The 15,717-nt window shown below is 38.9% G+C and overlaps 1 protein-coding gene across 1 annotated transcript in view; it reads left to right on the forward strand.

Moving 5' to 3' along the window:
* Positions 1 to 5,088: 5,088 nt before the first annotated feature.
* The window catches only part of CDK17 (cyclin dependent kinase 17), a 111,243-nt gene continuing 100,614 nt past the window's right edge, over positions 5,089 to 15,717 (forward strand). Inside the window, exon 1 of the mRNA XM_026499851.4 lies at positions 5,089 to 5,169. The gene's annotated coding sequence lies outside the window, so the exon portion shown is untranslated. The remainder of the gene's footprint in view (positions 5,170 to 15,717) is intronic.

The following is a 15,717-nucleotide window of genomic DNA, read 5'->3' on the forward strand; positions in this document are numbered from 1 at the left end:
ATGTCTTCCTTAACTGCCAAGACTGAGTTTGGTTCCTGGATTCATTTCCTTTGTGAGGACACATGACATCACTTTCCTGAAAGCTTTTTATAATGCTCTCTGGACTGTACAAAATCTCTCGGATGTTACCAAGCCTTTACAGATAAATATAGCTCTGCAATTTAGAAATTTTAGATGTAGACAGTAAAGAAATTTCTCTCCCCAAATTTGTAACTTGTGTGTCTATGAAGATACTTTGATAATGATTTTTAAATAGAGCTGGGTCTGTAAAACTTCTATAGTCAACCTTTAAAGTGATGGGGTACAGCTGTATCGTTATGCAATGTTATAACGTATTTTGCAAAAGTTGGTATGGTACAAAATATTTTTAAAAAATAAATGTTAAGTTGAGGCTACCTGTTTTGTTTTCAAAGCAAGTTAAAAAAAATCCTTTGATACTACTCTTTTCTCATCTACAGTTTTATCTTTACTAAAAGTAAAATTATTTTGCTCAGGTGATATTACAGGGAAGACAGTTAATTGCTGCCCTTAGCTTGATTTGCTTCACTCTTATTCCAAACAAATAGATTTATCATATGGTTTAGCCTAATAAAATAGGGAATGAAATCAGACAAAATGCTTTTTCTCAGTTTGGTAACTTAACTAATTTCTTTGAGAATTTTTTACAGCTGATAATAATTGGAAATGGTGCAGAAATTCAGACATGGGGGGATTGTTTTTGTAAATAAAGGAAGCTTAGTATTGGTGCTGCACAGAGCAGTGGTTCTCAATCAAACTTTACAGTGTAGCAGATTTCTAGGGGACTTGTTAAAACAGTTTGCTGGGCTCCGTCCCAGAGTTTCTGATTCAACTGGTCTAGAGTGGAGCCTCAGAATTTTAAATTCTAAGAAATTCCCAGGTGATATTGCTGCTGCCACTGATTCAGGGATCATTGTTTGAGAACAACTGGTGCGGTGTAACTGAAAACAAGCTTCGGTGTCTCTTTTCCATAGCTTATCTAGATACGTTTCACATTTGTTTCCCAGGCTTATGTCATTCCCAAAATGTGAAGCACAACAAAGATTTTCTGACTACATCCCCTTCTACTCTCCCTGTCCAAAGTTCAAAGACCTTCACATTCTCCCCCTTCCAGGATGCCCTTTCCCAAGTCTGCAGAGTAAATGCCTAACGCTCCAAGAGAGCAGTTTTCCAAAGTGTGCTCGTCAGCACGTATGTCCCTCAACATGTTCATTATATCCCGCAATGAAGCTATTCTATGGTCAAAACATTTTGGGATACACTGGTTTAACTGGAAAGAAAATTACTTTCCATCCAGAACTTCTCCGAGTTTTTAGTATGCAAATGTACATGGTGACTTTCCCAAAGGCAGATGAAGTATGTGGCATTTCCCAAGCGGATTTGATCTTGGAATTCTTCCTCAACCCTCTCTTTCACCATGTGCTAGGGAATCTTTATTAACCATAGTTCAGGAAATGCTGTAAGTAATTTTATAATTTACAAGGTTAAAAAAGTCTATGTTACAACTCAGGAGAAAAGCCAACTTAGTATGCCAAAAAAATCATGGGCAAATTTTAAATCAGTTTAGAAGAGTAACTAAATAAATGTACTCATTATTTTGATTGAATGTGACTTTTTCTTTTTTTTAAATTATGATAAGATCAGATAACATAAGATCTACCCTCTTAACAAATTTTTAAGTGTACATCACAATATTGTTAACTATAGGCACAATGTTGTACAGCAGCTCTCCAGAATGTATTCATCTTGCATAACTGAAACCTTATACCTGTTGAACATTAACTCCCCATTTCTCCCACCCTTCAGTCCCTGGCACTCACCCTTCTACTTTCTGCTTCTGAGTTTGACTATTTGGGATACTTCATATAAATGGAATCATGCTGTATTTGTCTTTCTGTGATTGGCTTATTTCACTTAGCATAATGTTCTCAAGGTTCATCCACGTTTTTGTACCATTTCCTTCTTTTTTACAACTGAATAATATTCCACTGTGTGCATATGCCACATTTTCTTTTTTCATGTGACCTTTTCGTGATCAGATAACCTACTGAGGGATATAAAGAGAGAACCCATGGCTTTTAGCTTAAGCTGCTCATCAGGTCTTTCTGGACCTCACCCCCAAGTCCTGTTCCTCCTGCCCAATTTCTTTTCCATTATGTTTTCATTTTCTTCGGTATATTTCTCATGATTATAAGTTCTTATGAATTCCTTAAATGAGTTACATGTTTATTGCTTATTTCCACCACTAGAAAACAGTTCCATGATGGCAATATCTTGTCTGTTTTGTTCACTGCTATATTTTCAGTGCCTAGAACAGTGCCTGGCACATCATATGCAGTCAGTAAATATTTTTTGATGGAAAAAAATTAATCAATACAATCATTATCTCGGTTTTAATTATGAAATGTTTATTATGGTAATAAAAGATGCAGGAAGAAGAAAGGGTGCTCTTTAGCTATTTTAGATGAGGCAGTTGGGACAATCTTTCAATTTCTTTCTTTCTTTCTTTTTTTTTTTTTTAAAGACTTTATTTATTTATGTGACAGAGAGACAGCCAGCGAGAGAGGGAACACAGCAGGGGAGTGGGAGAGGAAGAAGCAGGCTCCCAGCATAGAGCCCGACGTGGGACTCGATCCCGTAACGCCAGGATCACGCCCTGAGCCAAAGGCAGATGCTTAACGACTGCGCTACCCAGGCGCCCCCAATCTTTCAATTTCTAATGGAGTAATTCCAATCTAATAATATAAAAGGGGAATTATTGATGTGCAACTCAGTATGTCGAAACTCAGGATGTCGTTTTGCAGACTCACTTTTGAATGATTTTTAATATTTACTAAGGGACCAAAAAAGGACAATTATTTTTTTTAAATAAAGCAAGGATGTAAAAAATGCTCGGCATGTAAGTAGGCCTTATAAAATACCAATTTTTCTAACTCTAACTTTAAAAGACCTCTAAAAATGATGCTATCTAACAGTGATGCTATATTCTTTGTATGTTACAAAGTTCTCTGACTTGGACAAATCGAAAGAGCATCATTAACAGTGTTTTTTTTTTAAATATTTTATTTATTTATTTGACACAGAGAGAGAGAGACAGCCAACAAGAGAGGGAACACAAGCAGGGGGAGTGGGAGAGGAAGAAGCAGGCTCCCAGCAGAAGAGCCCGATGTGGGGCTCGATCCCAGAACCCTGGGATCAGGCCCTGAGCCGAAGGCAGACGCCTAACGACTGAGCCACCCAGGCGCCCCATTAACAGTGTTTTTTTAAAAAGCACATTTGCTCTAAAGGAAAGGTTGTGTTCTATATTTGCATTCGTATAGGAATGATAAGCAAGTGTTAAATATGTGCAGAGCATAAATGTTGCTAATTTATGGATTCTGGTAATTTTAGAGACATAGGAGAAGTCTGATTGAAATGTATGATTTTTGTTGGATATTACAGCAGATACATTCAACTTTGCCCAACAAAATAAGAGAAAGAAGTCAGGAGGCAGTATTTTTAGAGGGAAAGGATTCATCCAGGAATCCAAGAAAATAATTATCAGAGTCCTTAGGATATAGTGTGATTTGAAATTGCATTAAAAACTTACAAAGTCTATTTCCGAGTATTGAAATGGAAAAATATTTATATCTCACTTTAACAGATTTTTATGTGGTTTAAAATTTTTTCTTGTTTAGGTTGTCCACATCCGGTCCCCATTCTTGTCTTTTCTATCCTCTCATTATCTCCCTCTAGGGGTTTGTTTGTTTTTACTTTCTGCTTTTGTCCTTATTAGTGGAAAAAAATGGGTCAGTATTACTTTAGTTTGTCTTCACTTTCACTCTGCTGTTCATTCCTGAACCAGCTTTTAGCCTCTGGGAAAGAACAAAGTAAAAATATTTACAGAAACTGGGCCAACCTCTAGGCACCCCCTCCCCCCAAGAAAACAAAACCTAACCAAGGGTAACAGTAGTTCCTCTCTGTTCTCCTATAACACCTTGTATTTCCTTTCTCGTAAAGCTCAGAATTTTATTATAACTGCTTCCTGAGTATCTTTCATCCCAGCTAGACTCTCAGTCCTTTGAGGACCTAGTGTATTGCCAAGCACACAATATAAATAAATTAAATGTAAATGAATAAATGCTGCGTGCGTGAATGACTGCTGCAAAGCTACCTACCCAACCACCCATAAAAAAGGAGAAAAGTTGAAAACAACATGCTCAGGTGAGGGCCCTTTGACATCAACTCTCTAGAAAACCAGTAGAGAACTGCGGCATTGGTATCTTAATTACATAATTACTCGGATAATTTAAGCAAGAGTTTTTGTTTTGTTTTTGTTTTGTTGGGGGGGTGGTAGGAGGATGACGGGGCTGAATTACACAGGTCGCTCTGTGGAGTGGCACTACCTAACCATCTCAGCCCTCTCGCCTCCCTCCCATGGCTCCAGAAGCCAGGCAGGAGAGAACAAGGCCCCCACCTCGGGGCGGGGGGTTTCCCGGGGATACCCCGCCTCGCCCTCTAGGCCCCGCCCCCGGACCGTCAGCTCCGCCCTGCTGCTGCCGCCAGCAGGGGTCGCGCTGCCCGCGGCGAGCGGCTCAGGCGGAGGTGGGGGAAGCTCCCGCGGCGGGTCGCTTTTCTCAGCTGCTGCTGGTTGGATCGTTTCAATAAAAGTCTTTTTTCTCGCTCGCTCGCTCGCTCGCTCTCCTCCGGGGAACAGGCGGAGGCGTCAATCCGCAGCCGCCGAGTGAGAAAGCGACGCACACGCAGCGAACGAAAGCGGCCTCCCGCGGTCTCCTCAGCTCCTCACGGTCCGGCCGCAGAGAAGAAGGAGCCCTCGTTCGGGCGGGCCGCCTCAGCCGGGCGTCGGCACCTCCCTGCCAGCCTCGCTCCAGCCCGAGCTCCTCCGAGGGGATTAGTGGGCTGCCCGCGCGGCTCGGCGGCCCGGGAGCCATGTTGTCCGGGGGGCTTGGCAACGCGTGAGGGACCCGCGGCCCCTCCCGGAGGCTCCGGACCCTAGGCGAGAGCCGGAAGGCGGCAGCGGAGGCCTGCGCCTCGGAGGCGCCTCGGGTCCGCCAGCCGCTGGGACCCGGACCTGCATCCGGTCGCCGCGGGCGTCGGCGGAGCCGCTTATCCTCCGCGCCTCGCCTCGCGACGCGGCCCCCGCACTTGCTGGTGAGTTGGCGGCTTGCGACCGCGCGGGGCTTTTCCTGCTGCCCGGCGGACCCCGAGCCGAGCGGGCGGGAGCGTGCTTGGGACGGAGGGCCGGGGCAGCCGGCTGTTGGGGGCGCGGGAGGCTCAGGCCCGGCCGGGAAGTTGAGAGAGGGAGGCGCGGCAAGGGGAGCTCGCTTGTGCCTGTCGCCCATCTGGTCCAGCGCGAACCCTGGGTCGCCGAGGCATTTCCGGGGGTGGGGTGGGGTATCAGACCGGCTCCTTCGAGGGAGGCGCCTGCCGTCGCCGCCACCTCCGGTGCTTGCTGCCCATTTGGTCTCCGGGGAAGGCCGGTCTCCCCGCGAGGCCCCGGAGGAAAGAGGCAGAAAGTCCCCCGAGACACAAAGATTCCCCTCGGCGGGGGTGGAGCCGCAGGCGCGGGCGGCTGAGGGGAAGGAAGGGTGCTAGTCCGCGGGAGGTGGGCGAGGAGGCGGCGGCAGCGGCGCTTCTAGCTCCTTGGAGACGCCGGGGGTGTGAGCGGGTGGCGAGCGCGGAGGAGGAGGAGGAGCCCTCGCGTGGGGAGCCGGCCGAGACAAAGATCACCGCAGCCTCCCGCTGGCGGGTCACACCCCTGAGTGTTGGTCAAGAGCTGAGGTGGAGGGAGTGTGGGAAACCCAAAGAACCCATGGGGAGGGGGAAAAATGGGGAGCTGCCAAGTATTGTCTCCGCTGCAGTTGCTATTCTCAGCATTTTTGTGCCCAGTGCTTTTGCTCCCCAACTCAGCTGGATAGCTCCAGATTCCCTGCCTCCTGTCCCCCCCTCACTGCCACATTGACTCTCTTGTGGTTTTCCCCTCGTTCTCCCCCTACTTTTCACCCACTCCTTTTCGGGTAAGCAGTATTTTGCCTTCAGCTTGGGGGAACGTTTGCTAATGACAGGATGCCTGAGCTTGTTCTGACCCTGAACTGCCTTGAACTCCTCTCTCTCCCTCCCACCCTTTCCTTTCTGGGATCTCATAATGTCACATGGCCACTAACAATTAGCTTTTCTTCAAAGATGGCAAAAACATAGCTGAAATCGTGGCACTCCTCCTTTATATTGATTCGTCCACTAAAAACACGTCGTTGGTTATGCTTTCTCACCTCTTAGCTAAATACGTTTTCTAGATAACAAAAGTGGCAGATTTTGTTTAGTGTCTTGGCTATTCCTAGGGTCAGCAAAGTGTGTTCCTGGCAGCCAGACCTTCTGTCACTTATCAGGAAATGCTTGACTTAAAGACAGACAATTCTTTCCTCAAACTTTGCTGATTCTTTCTTGAGTCTTCGTTGAGGGATTTCTTTTAAAAGGCGCTTGTGTAAGAAGGTCAAAGTAACAAATTTGAGTTACTGTATTTTAGACTTGTTTTGTTAACCATCGGGCAGAAGAAAATGAATGGAATTTAAAAATCTTTGATGCCTCCAGTCAACGAAAGCCTCCGTTGAAGCTAGAAATAAGGTTGAATCAAATTTTAAGAAAAAAATTAGCAGTGTCATTGGTTTTTAAAATTTTTTTTAATGAAGTCCTATCAGTCTTTGTGATTCTAACATCTGCATACTTCCATAAACATCGGTTGTAACAAAAGAAAAAATGTGGCTATATTTAAGGAATAGTCTTTTTATGACGGAGAATTTTGGCATATAAAAACGTTATCCTTTTTTTCTGGTGGACTGTCTCATAGGCCAGAAACACTAGCAGTTTGAATGCTGGACTTCAAAAAAAATAGCTGAGTCTTTGAATTTAAGTTGTTTTAAAATATTACTGTTTTTTACAGTGAAAATAGACATTGAATTATGAATGGAAAGAAATTTAAAGTAAAGCCTGTTTGATATAGTGAAGTTATTATTGATATTATTCTAAGAACAGTCATATCTTGCTGACATTAAAATGTTGACGCTATAAAAATTGTGAAAGGGATTTCAGTCTAGGGAGCAGTCTCTGAATTGTGGGACTCCCTACCCCACCCTCGCCACTTAACACTTTTCAGATATCTTTGTGAAATTAACAGGTCATATTAATAATCAGTGTTTTGTATAACAGTTATCAAGAGGCCAAAACGAAGGTACATTGGTTTTTTTCCTACATATTTATTAGTATTAGATTATTGAAGTTTAATTCTTGGAAGGAAGTCTAAAAAGTTAATGAAGATTTCTGGGTGGTGGGATTTATGGATGAATAAAAATACAGTTCTGTGTTTTCCAAATTTTTATATTCGTTTTACAATCAGAAAAAGCGTATGAAGCCTTATTAATAACCTAATTTTCCTATTACTAGAAGAAACTTCTATAAAATACTTTATTCTCATCCTTGAACTAAGGTCCAATAAAGTCACTTTCAGGTGTTAGTTACTTGAAATAGTGCAGCCTGCCAGATGTGCTCTGGTTACCTGAAGGGAGAAAGATTCATAGTCAGAAAAGATGAAATTGGACAAATTGATTCAGTGTATGGTAGCGATCCAATATATGGTGGTAGCTTTGTACACCAGTAATCTTGTTCTAATAAGTCATTGGTTTTACAAAAAATAGGAAAATTAAATTTTATTTTCTGTAGTGCAGAATAGTTGTGTTGACTAAACAGATTTTAATATATATAGTTTTTCATATATTCCTTCAGTCCGATGATTACGGTGGAAAGAGAAGGCATATAAAATAATTTACTCTGTTGAGGCTTTTGTTTTTCCCGTTATTTTCAGCAATATTTTCTCCTTTCTCTTTTTTCATGAAATAGTACTAAACAACTGCAGCTGTTGTAAATAGTAGAAACTATAATGGCAAATGAGGAAGATATTCAGAAGTGAAGATGATTTCCTTTAATATTAGGAAAAATTATCTGTGAACACAAAATTTTTTCCCCGGTATTTTCTTTGTTATTGTCTAATAGTGCTGAATACTTATAAAGCATTACGTTTTGAATCTTTATTACTGTTCTCTAATCTTTATAAAAATTGCAGCATCATGTCATGGCATTTTTTTTTTATAGCTTTTGTACTTCTGCAGAGGATAATTACTTAGTGAATGTGTTGCTGTGTTGTAGAAAAAGGACGTTATATGTTAAATTCAGCTTCATTAGAGTATTTTATCTATTTTAAAAATTGCCTCCTTTTATATATGTGAAGAAGAGTAGTTTTAGGTTCTCTGACTTTTGAATGTGTAATTTTTCCTTAAAGTTTTAAATGGGAAAGTTATTTAAAGTGCACTTTGTAAACTGATTATGGCATTTTGTGTTTGAAATGACAAAGATAAAACAATAGGTTTATGGCATTTAAAATTACGCTTTATATAGTATTTGTGAGGTTAAAAAATTGCCTAAATAGAAAACTTGGTATAGTTGACTAGCATTCAACTTACAGTGTTGGCAATTTCTTTAAACTGATAGGGAGAGGACTTTTTTTTTTTAATGAGGTATTTACAATATCAAGCCAAGAGTTCGTACTGTCATTTGTGGATTCTTTGTCATTATTTTGCTCCCAGCCTTTTAGTAGATAGTTACTTTCATATCTGCAAAATATTGACCTGGGAAGGGTAATTGCCAAGGGTCAGAAAAACTTATTGAATGTATCTGAGTGTGGCTTACCTTCCCTAGCCTGTTTCCTCTGTCCGTTGGCCCACTTGGAAAACCAGTAAATACCTACCAATAAATCTAAGAGGGGGTGCCTCCTATAAATAACGTTCTGCAGTAACATGTAATAATACTGTATGTGAGGAGGTAGATTTACAAATCCGTGGCATATTGGGATGAATGAAAATTACCTTGCTCTCCAAAGTCCTTTTAAATTATTTTTTGATATACACATGTGAAAGAAATTAAACTTCTTTTGCTAGGTATCATGCCAGGTATTACTTTGTTAAATCCTCATAGTAAGCCCATCATCTGAGTATTGTGCCTGTTTTTCAAATGAGGACATAGAGGCCTTAGATTAATTGTCTCTTAGGTTCTACCTCTATGGTGAAGCTGAGGTTCCAGTTTTGGTGTTCAAACCACTTTATTACAATGCCTCCATGGGGATGTGATGTTAAAAAGTTCATGCTCTGTGTCTGCTGAGCAAGAACAAAGAAGTGGTGAATTAAAAAGCTCATCAAAATTAGATTTAAATTCCATTGAATTAGTTTTAGTACACACAAAAAAATTGATCTATACAAAATGTATGAGAGAATGAATTTATAGCTCAAAACGAATTAAAGGTACTAAAAAGATATTGAAAATATTTGTAGACTTATTTTAATCATGGATTTATCAATTAGAGCTGTTGGGGCACAAAGTAAAATGAATATAGGTCCTGAAAAGCAAAAATAATTATACTGTATATTTGTTCTCATTTTTACTTTTATGTTTACTTACTCATTTTGATCTTACAAGTGTTAAAATTAGTTTGTGTTACGCATATGCCATAAAAGAGAAGACAGTCCAGATGCGTGGTGCATAGGTTGCTTCAATATTAGGTGAGAATTTTGCCTTAAGGTAGATAAATTTTCTATCTGTATCTGTACACGTATAATTACCTATTGGTTTTTGGTTCTGGTATTGTTTAAAGCATAAATTTTGATCTTGTGCTTTTATTGATATGTAGCTGTATACCACCAGCAGTGGAAATATTAGATCAGATTATACACTTTTGGCAATAACTTTTTACACTGAAAGCTAGCCTGTATGATGAAAATATTGCAAATTAGTATTGTTGATATATATCCTATCTCATTCCATTTGAAGAATAGAAAATGTTATTGATTTGATCTAAAGGTAGTCCGTTAAAGTGGAAAAACAAAGATTTGCTTTGTTTTGTTGTCATAAGTTAATTTAAAAAAGGTTTTTATCAGCGGGTTCTTTTTCCTTTTTTTTTTTTTTTTTGTAAGCTCTACACCCAGTATGGATCTATACCAACTGAGCCACCCCTGTGCCCCTTGTCAGCCTTCTAATAGCACATCCTTGTTTCTTTTTGTGCACTTGTTAGTGTAAATACTTTCAAGAATACTCAATTTTATATGCATATTTGTAAACAGTGGGAAAAGGACCCAAAAATAATTTCACTATATTCTAGGTTAGTTACTAACTCGCTTTGGTCTTCTCAAACATATATTTAGTTCTTCTATTCTTATAATTGTTAGTATTTGTTAATAGTGTGAGTTAATATTAAATAAAGGTTGGTAAAAAATTAATATGAAAAATCAGGTAACAACACTGAAGCTCTTATTACTCCAAATTTAGAGGCATTATCCTTTAAATTAGCTAATATGTAAAAAAAAATTAGCTAATGTGTACTTTTAAGTATTATGTTTAAAATCTTTTTCATAATTCCAGATTTTAATGTTGTACTGCTATTTCTGGTGGGAAGGAAGCTTTTTATTGATTTTTGAAGTAAATTTTGGGTTCCTTAAGCAGATTTTACCTCCTTGAGCTAGTCTTAAAAAAATTTTTTTTTTTGATAGTGAGGAGGGGGGAGGGTGAGGGGGTGGTGCTGAGGGAGAGGGAGAGAGAATTCAAGCAGGCTCCATGCTCATAGCAAAGCCCCAGGAGCTCCATGTGGGGCTCCATCCCCACCACCGTGAGATCACAACCTGAGCCGAAATCAGGAGTCCATCACTTAACCGACTGAGCCACCCAGGCACCCCTTATTGAACTATTTTTAAGAAATGATCCTTTATGACTTTATTATACTTAATACATTTTGTTTTTCAGTTTGGGGTATGTATAATCAGAATTTTAAAGCATTTGTTGTGTCCTAGGCATTGTGTTAGTCATTGTATATGTTATACAATGAGGTGGTATTGTGAGGTAGTATTGTGATATGTGAAATAACAGCAATGCTGATTGACTGGAATGTTCTGCTCTTGGTCCTTTTCTCTTGTTTTACCTATTCCCTGTGCAATCTCATCTATATTTAATGCTTTCTTCTTATTACCTATATGTTGAGGATCTCCACATGTTTATTTCTAATCCAGACCTCTTACTGAGTTCCTTTCTAGTTACCTCCCAGATACTGCCTCTTAGTGCTCCTTTACCAGAGCTGAACTTTTTTTTATCCCCTACCTCCATTCCCAGCCAACAGTACCGCACCACCATTAGCCTAGTCACTTTGGCCGATGATCCTTTCTATTGTGCTCTCCTCCCCCTAGTCCAGTCTGTCACACCAAATTTTGTTAATTTTATTTCCTAAATATCCTTTAGATTTATTTTTTCCTGTTACTTTCATATGTCAGGGTTTTGGAATGCCTCATCTGAATTATTAAGTCCAATTTTGCCTGTTTTAATCTAGCAGTTACTCATTTTTCTTTATGTATGTGTTTGTCTTTTTATCTTTCCTTCCTTCCATCGCTCCATGCATCTACGTATCCATGTCTAAAGTGTGCTTGCCTATTCTATTCTAGCATTTATGGTCAGTGCTAGGATATAAAGATGTATTGGTATTACAGTGCTGTGACACTTGAGAGAAATTCTCATTTTTGAGGATAAATGTCACTTCCTCTGAAGTATCTTTGATCTACTTTGGTGGAGTTATGGTGATTCTGCTATAACATTTATGTCTACCATAGTACTTAACTCATTGTTTTGTGATTAATTGCTTATAAATCTCTTACCTTTCTGGTTGGCTTTGTGCTCCAGAGGACCATACTTTTTTGGTATTCCCTCCAAATTAGGTATTGCTTAATTGAATGAGGAAGTAATGGGATTAGGAACTGGTCAATGAGGGTCAGATTAGTCATCGTTGTTGAAGGAGCCAATCAGTTCTGAGACAGGATAAAATAAAAAGTCATCAAAAGTTTTGAGTATTGTACATGATGGTGGTATTTGTGTGTGAGGAATCTAGAAGCAGTTTGTAGGCCAACTTGGCATTATTGGGCCTTTTTAATTTCATGTAAATTGTTCTAACTTGTTATCTTAAAGACAAATTGGAGGGGGCACCTGGGTGGCACAGCGGTTAAGCGTCTGCCTTCAGCTCAGGGCGTGATCCCGGCGTTATGGGATCGAGCCCCACATCAGGCTCCTCTGCTGGGAGCCTGCTTCTTCCTCTCCCACTCCCCCTGCTTGTGTTCCCTCTCTCGCTGGCTGTCTCTATCTCTGTCGGATAAATAAATAAAATCTTAAAAAAAAAAAAAGACAAATTGGAAATATAAAATCACAGTATTTATATGTAAATAAAATGTTTCAAAAGATCTGAAAACTTTGGTCAAAATCAAGAGTAAAATTTGGTTTAGATGATAAAATTTCGTCCTTAATGAAATTGAGCTCTTTAGCTGTATAGTGCTAGAGTTAAATGCATTTACTGAAGTAAAGTACAAAATTGCACCCCAAAGGATAGTACAGTGCATTTATTGTCATCCTTGTTACCCTGATAGTTTATGTATACAGTTGACCAGGAATTTTGTTTTCATTGGGATTACTGTAATTAAATAAAAACTGCTTTATAATCTACTTTTACAATTTAAAGATATTGACCTTTTTAAAATTATACCTCTGTTATAGTAGGTATATTGTAAGAACTAGATTTATTTTAGAAATCAGAGATTATGGATTGATGACATCTTGAGATGTGACATTTAAAAATGAATTTTTCACAATTTGTAAGACTCAGTGCCTTTTCATATTTCTCAACTTATTATATGGTCTTAAAACATTTGGTATCAGCTACATTTTCATGATCATGATTTATTTACTGACATTTTATCATTTTAGGAACAGTGGAGTCAGCACTGTATTTTGTAGTACATTTTTTTTGCCCATAAATCTTTTTTTAATTAAAACAATTTTTTAAGAGTAAGCTCTAATGCCCAGTGTGGGGCCTGAGATCAAGAGTTGCATGCTCTACTGACCAGGTGCTCCTGCCCATAAATTCTTGAGCGTAGATTTTTCCCTTCTTTCTCCACGTATTCTTATTTACATTTCTATTCTCCTCTAATCCCTTTTCTTCCCAAGAAACTGTAAAATGGTTGACACATTTTTTTATTTTATGTAGAATTTTTTGGGAAAAAATCTGAATTCTCATTTTTATTATATAAAGTTAGAATTGGTTATATGTGTTCATTTTTTTTTCCATTAAGAAACTACTTCAGTAGTAACTAATAATCATGGATCTTGAGCTAGTTACTTAAACTCTTAAGGGTCAGTTTCTTCTATAAAATTGGGAAATGTCAGAACCTTCTTCATGGGGTTGTGGGAATGAAATGAAATGATAATGTGTAAAAGCATTTTGCAAAGTACCTTGCACTTGGCACTCACAGCTGGCATTTTTTTTTTTTTTAAGTACTCTTTGGTATAATAGGAAGAATTATTGGTAATGGTACTAGAATTGTTCTGCTGATCTGTCCCTTCAGGTTGATTCCTTCAGGTTAAATAAATGATTCATAAGGACAGTTGAATCAAAATCATCTCTTTGGCTTTTAAAACTATACATTCCTCCTGGATTTTCTCATATGCCTCTCTACTTCCACCTAATTTGAGAATCAGTATTAGTTTTACTAATCAGTATATGTTGCATCCTGTAGGTACATTGTGGGGAGGAGGATACTGTAAACTGTTGGGCCAAATAATGTAGGATATTCATTGTTGTTTCTTACCTAATGCCCATTAGAAATAAAGCTGTTATAGTCTTCCTGATAAGCACATTGATGGAGCTTTTTCCTTAGAACCAACCAGATTTTTTCTTGTAACTATTTGCCCTGTCTGTTCCCTTTCTTCAGTATATGCTGTACTGCTTGTTTGACATTTTAACAGTCTAGACAGTATTTGCTTTCTTTGTTAGTGACTGTTATGTGTGACTCAGGTATTTTGAAGTCAAAATAGAATAACCGATCATATAGCTTATCCATCAAAAAAAGAAAATGGTTTTGCATTATATTTTTTGTCATAAAGTCTGGGTGTGTACTATTTATTATTTTAGGTTTTTATCGTCTTATGTTCTTCTAGGTTAGTGGCCTTAACTTGAACTTCAGAAGCACTCTTGTGAGTTAAAAAAACAAGAAACAACTAGATGCCTCCGTGTGCGTGCATGCGTGTGTGATGTAGAGTCTGAAGCTCTGTCCCAGAACAACTGAAGTGGAATCTCTGAGCTTGGTTTTTAAAATGTTAAAGGCAATGTTTAGAAACACTGTTTTAGGGTTTAGCACAGTGTTAAAGGGAGCAACCACTCCTATAAATTAAATTTAAAGGCAAAGCGATTAAAACTTTTCCATCATTGCATCTTATTTTTTTCTCTTTTCATTCTTTTTTGAATTTTGTAGTTTTATCATGTTTTGGGGGTTTTCTCTATGTAAAAAAGTCTTATGTTCCAATTATCTTATTTTTTATCCTTTTAGTGAGTATCTTTTTGTTTTGCTCTTTTAGTTTGTTTTGTTAAAAGGTAAACTGAGGCATGTTAACATTTTTTTTTTTCAGTTTAATGAGCATATCCATTGATTGAATCAGGGAGTGCCAAGCCAAAGGTTTTCACCTGTCCACCAACAGGAGCTGGGGGGGGGGAGATTTTTATAGAGAAGACAGAAGCAAAGGGAATTATTTGGTGATAGTTTAAGCAGTTTCCTTATTTGGAAAGCCTTTTTGGCTGTTTGTGATTGGTTGTTCTGAAGTTTCGTTTTCTCAGTTTCTTGTGCAGTGACTCTGGCTTAGGTTTTGGTTTGCTTATCTAGGGTACCAAGGCATTGGAGCCTCTTTGGTCTAATGGCCTTCTTATTTAATTACTTAAACAGTTTCTTTGAGTGTCTTACTGTTTTCTATCTGTACAGTCTCAACTATTACTATTTTTAAAAGATTTTACTTGTGAGAAAGGGAGAGACAGCATAAGCAGGGGCAGAGGGAGGAGGGAAAACAGACTCCCCACTGAGCCCGGAGCTCCACATGGGGGTGGATCCCAGGAAGCTGGGATCATGACCAGAGCTGAAGGCAGACGCTTAACTGACTGAGCCACCCAGGCGCCCAGTTATTACGTTTTTGAAAATTATTTGTTAAATATAAGGACATAATAATGTAAAAAATAGACCATAATCTAAATTCCTTAGCAGTGGTTATCATCTTCAAATATTCCCTTTGTCTTTTTTCATATATAGAGTTTAATTTTTTTTTTTTTTTTTTAAAGATTTTATTTATTTCTTCGACAGAGAGAGAGACAGCCAGCGAGAGAGGGAACACAAGCAGGGGGAGTGGGAGAGGAAGAAGCAGGCTCATAGCGGAGGAGCCTGACGTGGGGCTCGATCCCATAACGCTGGGATCACGCCCTGAGCCGAAGGCAGACGCTTAACCGCTGTGCCACCCAGGCGCCCCTAGAGTTTAATATTTTTAAGATCCTTTTTATAATATGTTTAAGTTACCAAATAATTCTTATGGCTATCATTTTCAGTGGTTATAGCAATCTATCAAAAGCTTAACCATTTCATAGTAGTTAATTATTAACATACCACCTTTCATTTTTCATTATTTTAAATTATGCTGGGAAAGGCTGTAGCATGTGACCACACCATCCTTACACCTCCATTTTACATTTCCTTAGGGTAGCTAGATATGCAGAAGTGGAATTCCTACATCAAACCCGGGAACCTATTTAGGAAATGC

This window comes from Ursus arctos, unplaced genomic scaffold (assembly GCF_023065955.2).
Source record: "Ursus arctos isolate Adak ecotype North America unplaced genomic scaffold, UrsArc2.0 scaffold_21, whole genome shotgun sequence".
Lineage (NCBI taxonomy): Eukaryota > Metazoa > Chordata > Mammalia > Carnivora > Ursidae > Ursus > Ursus arctos.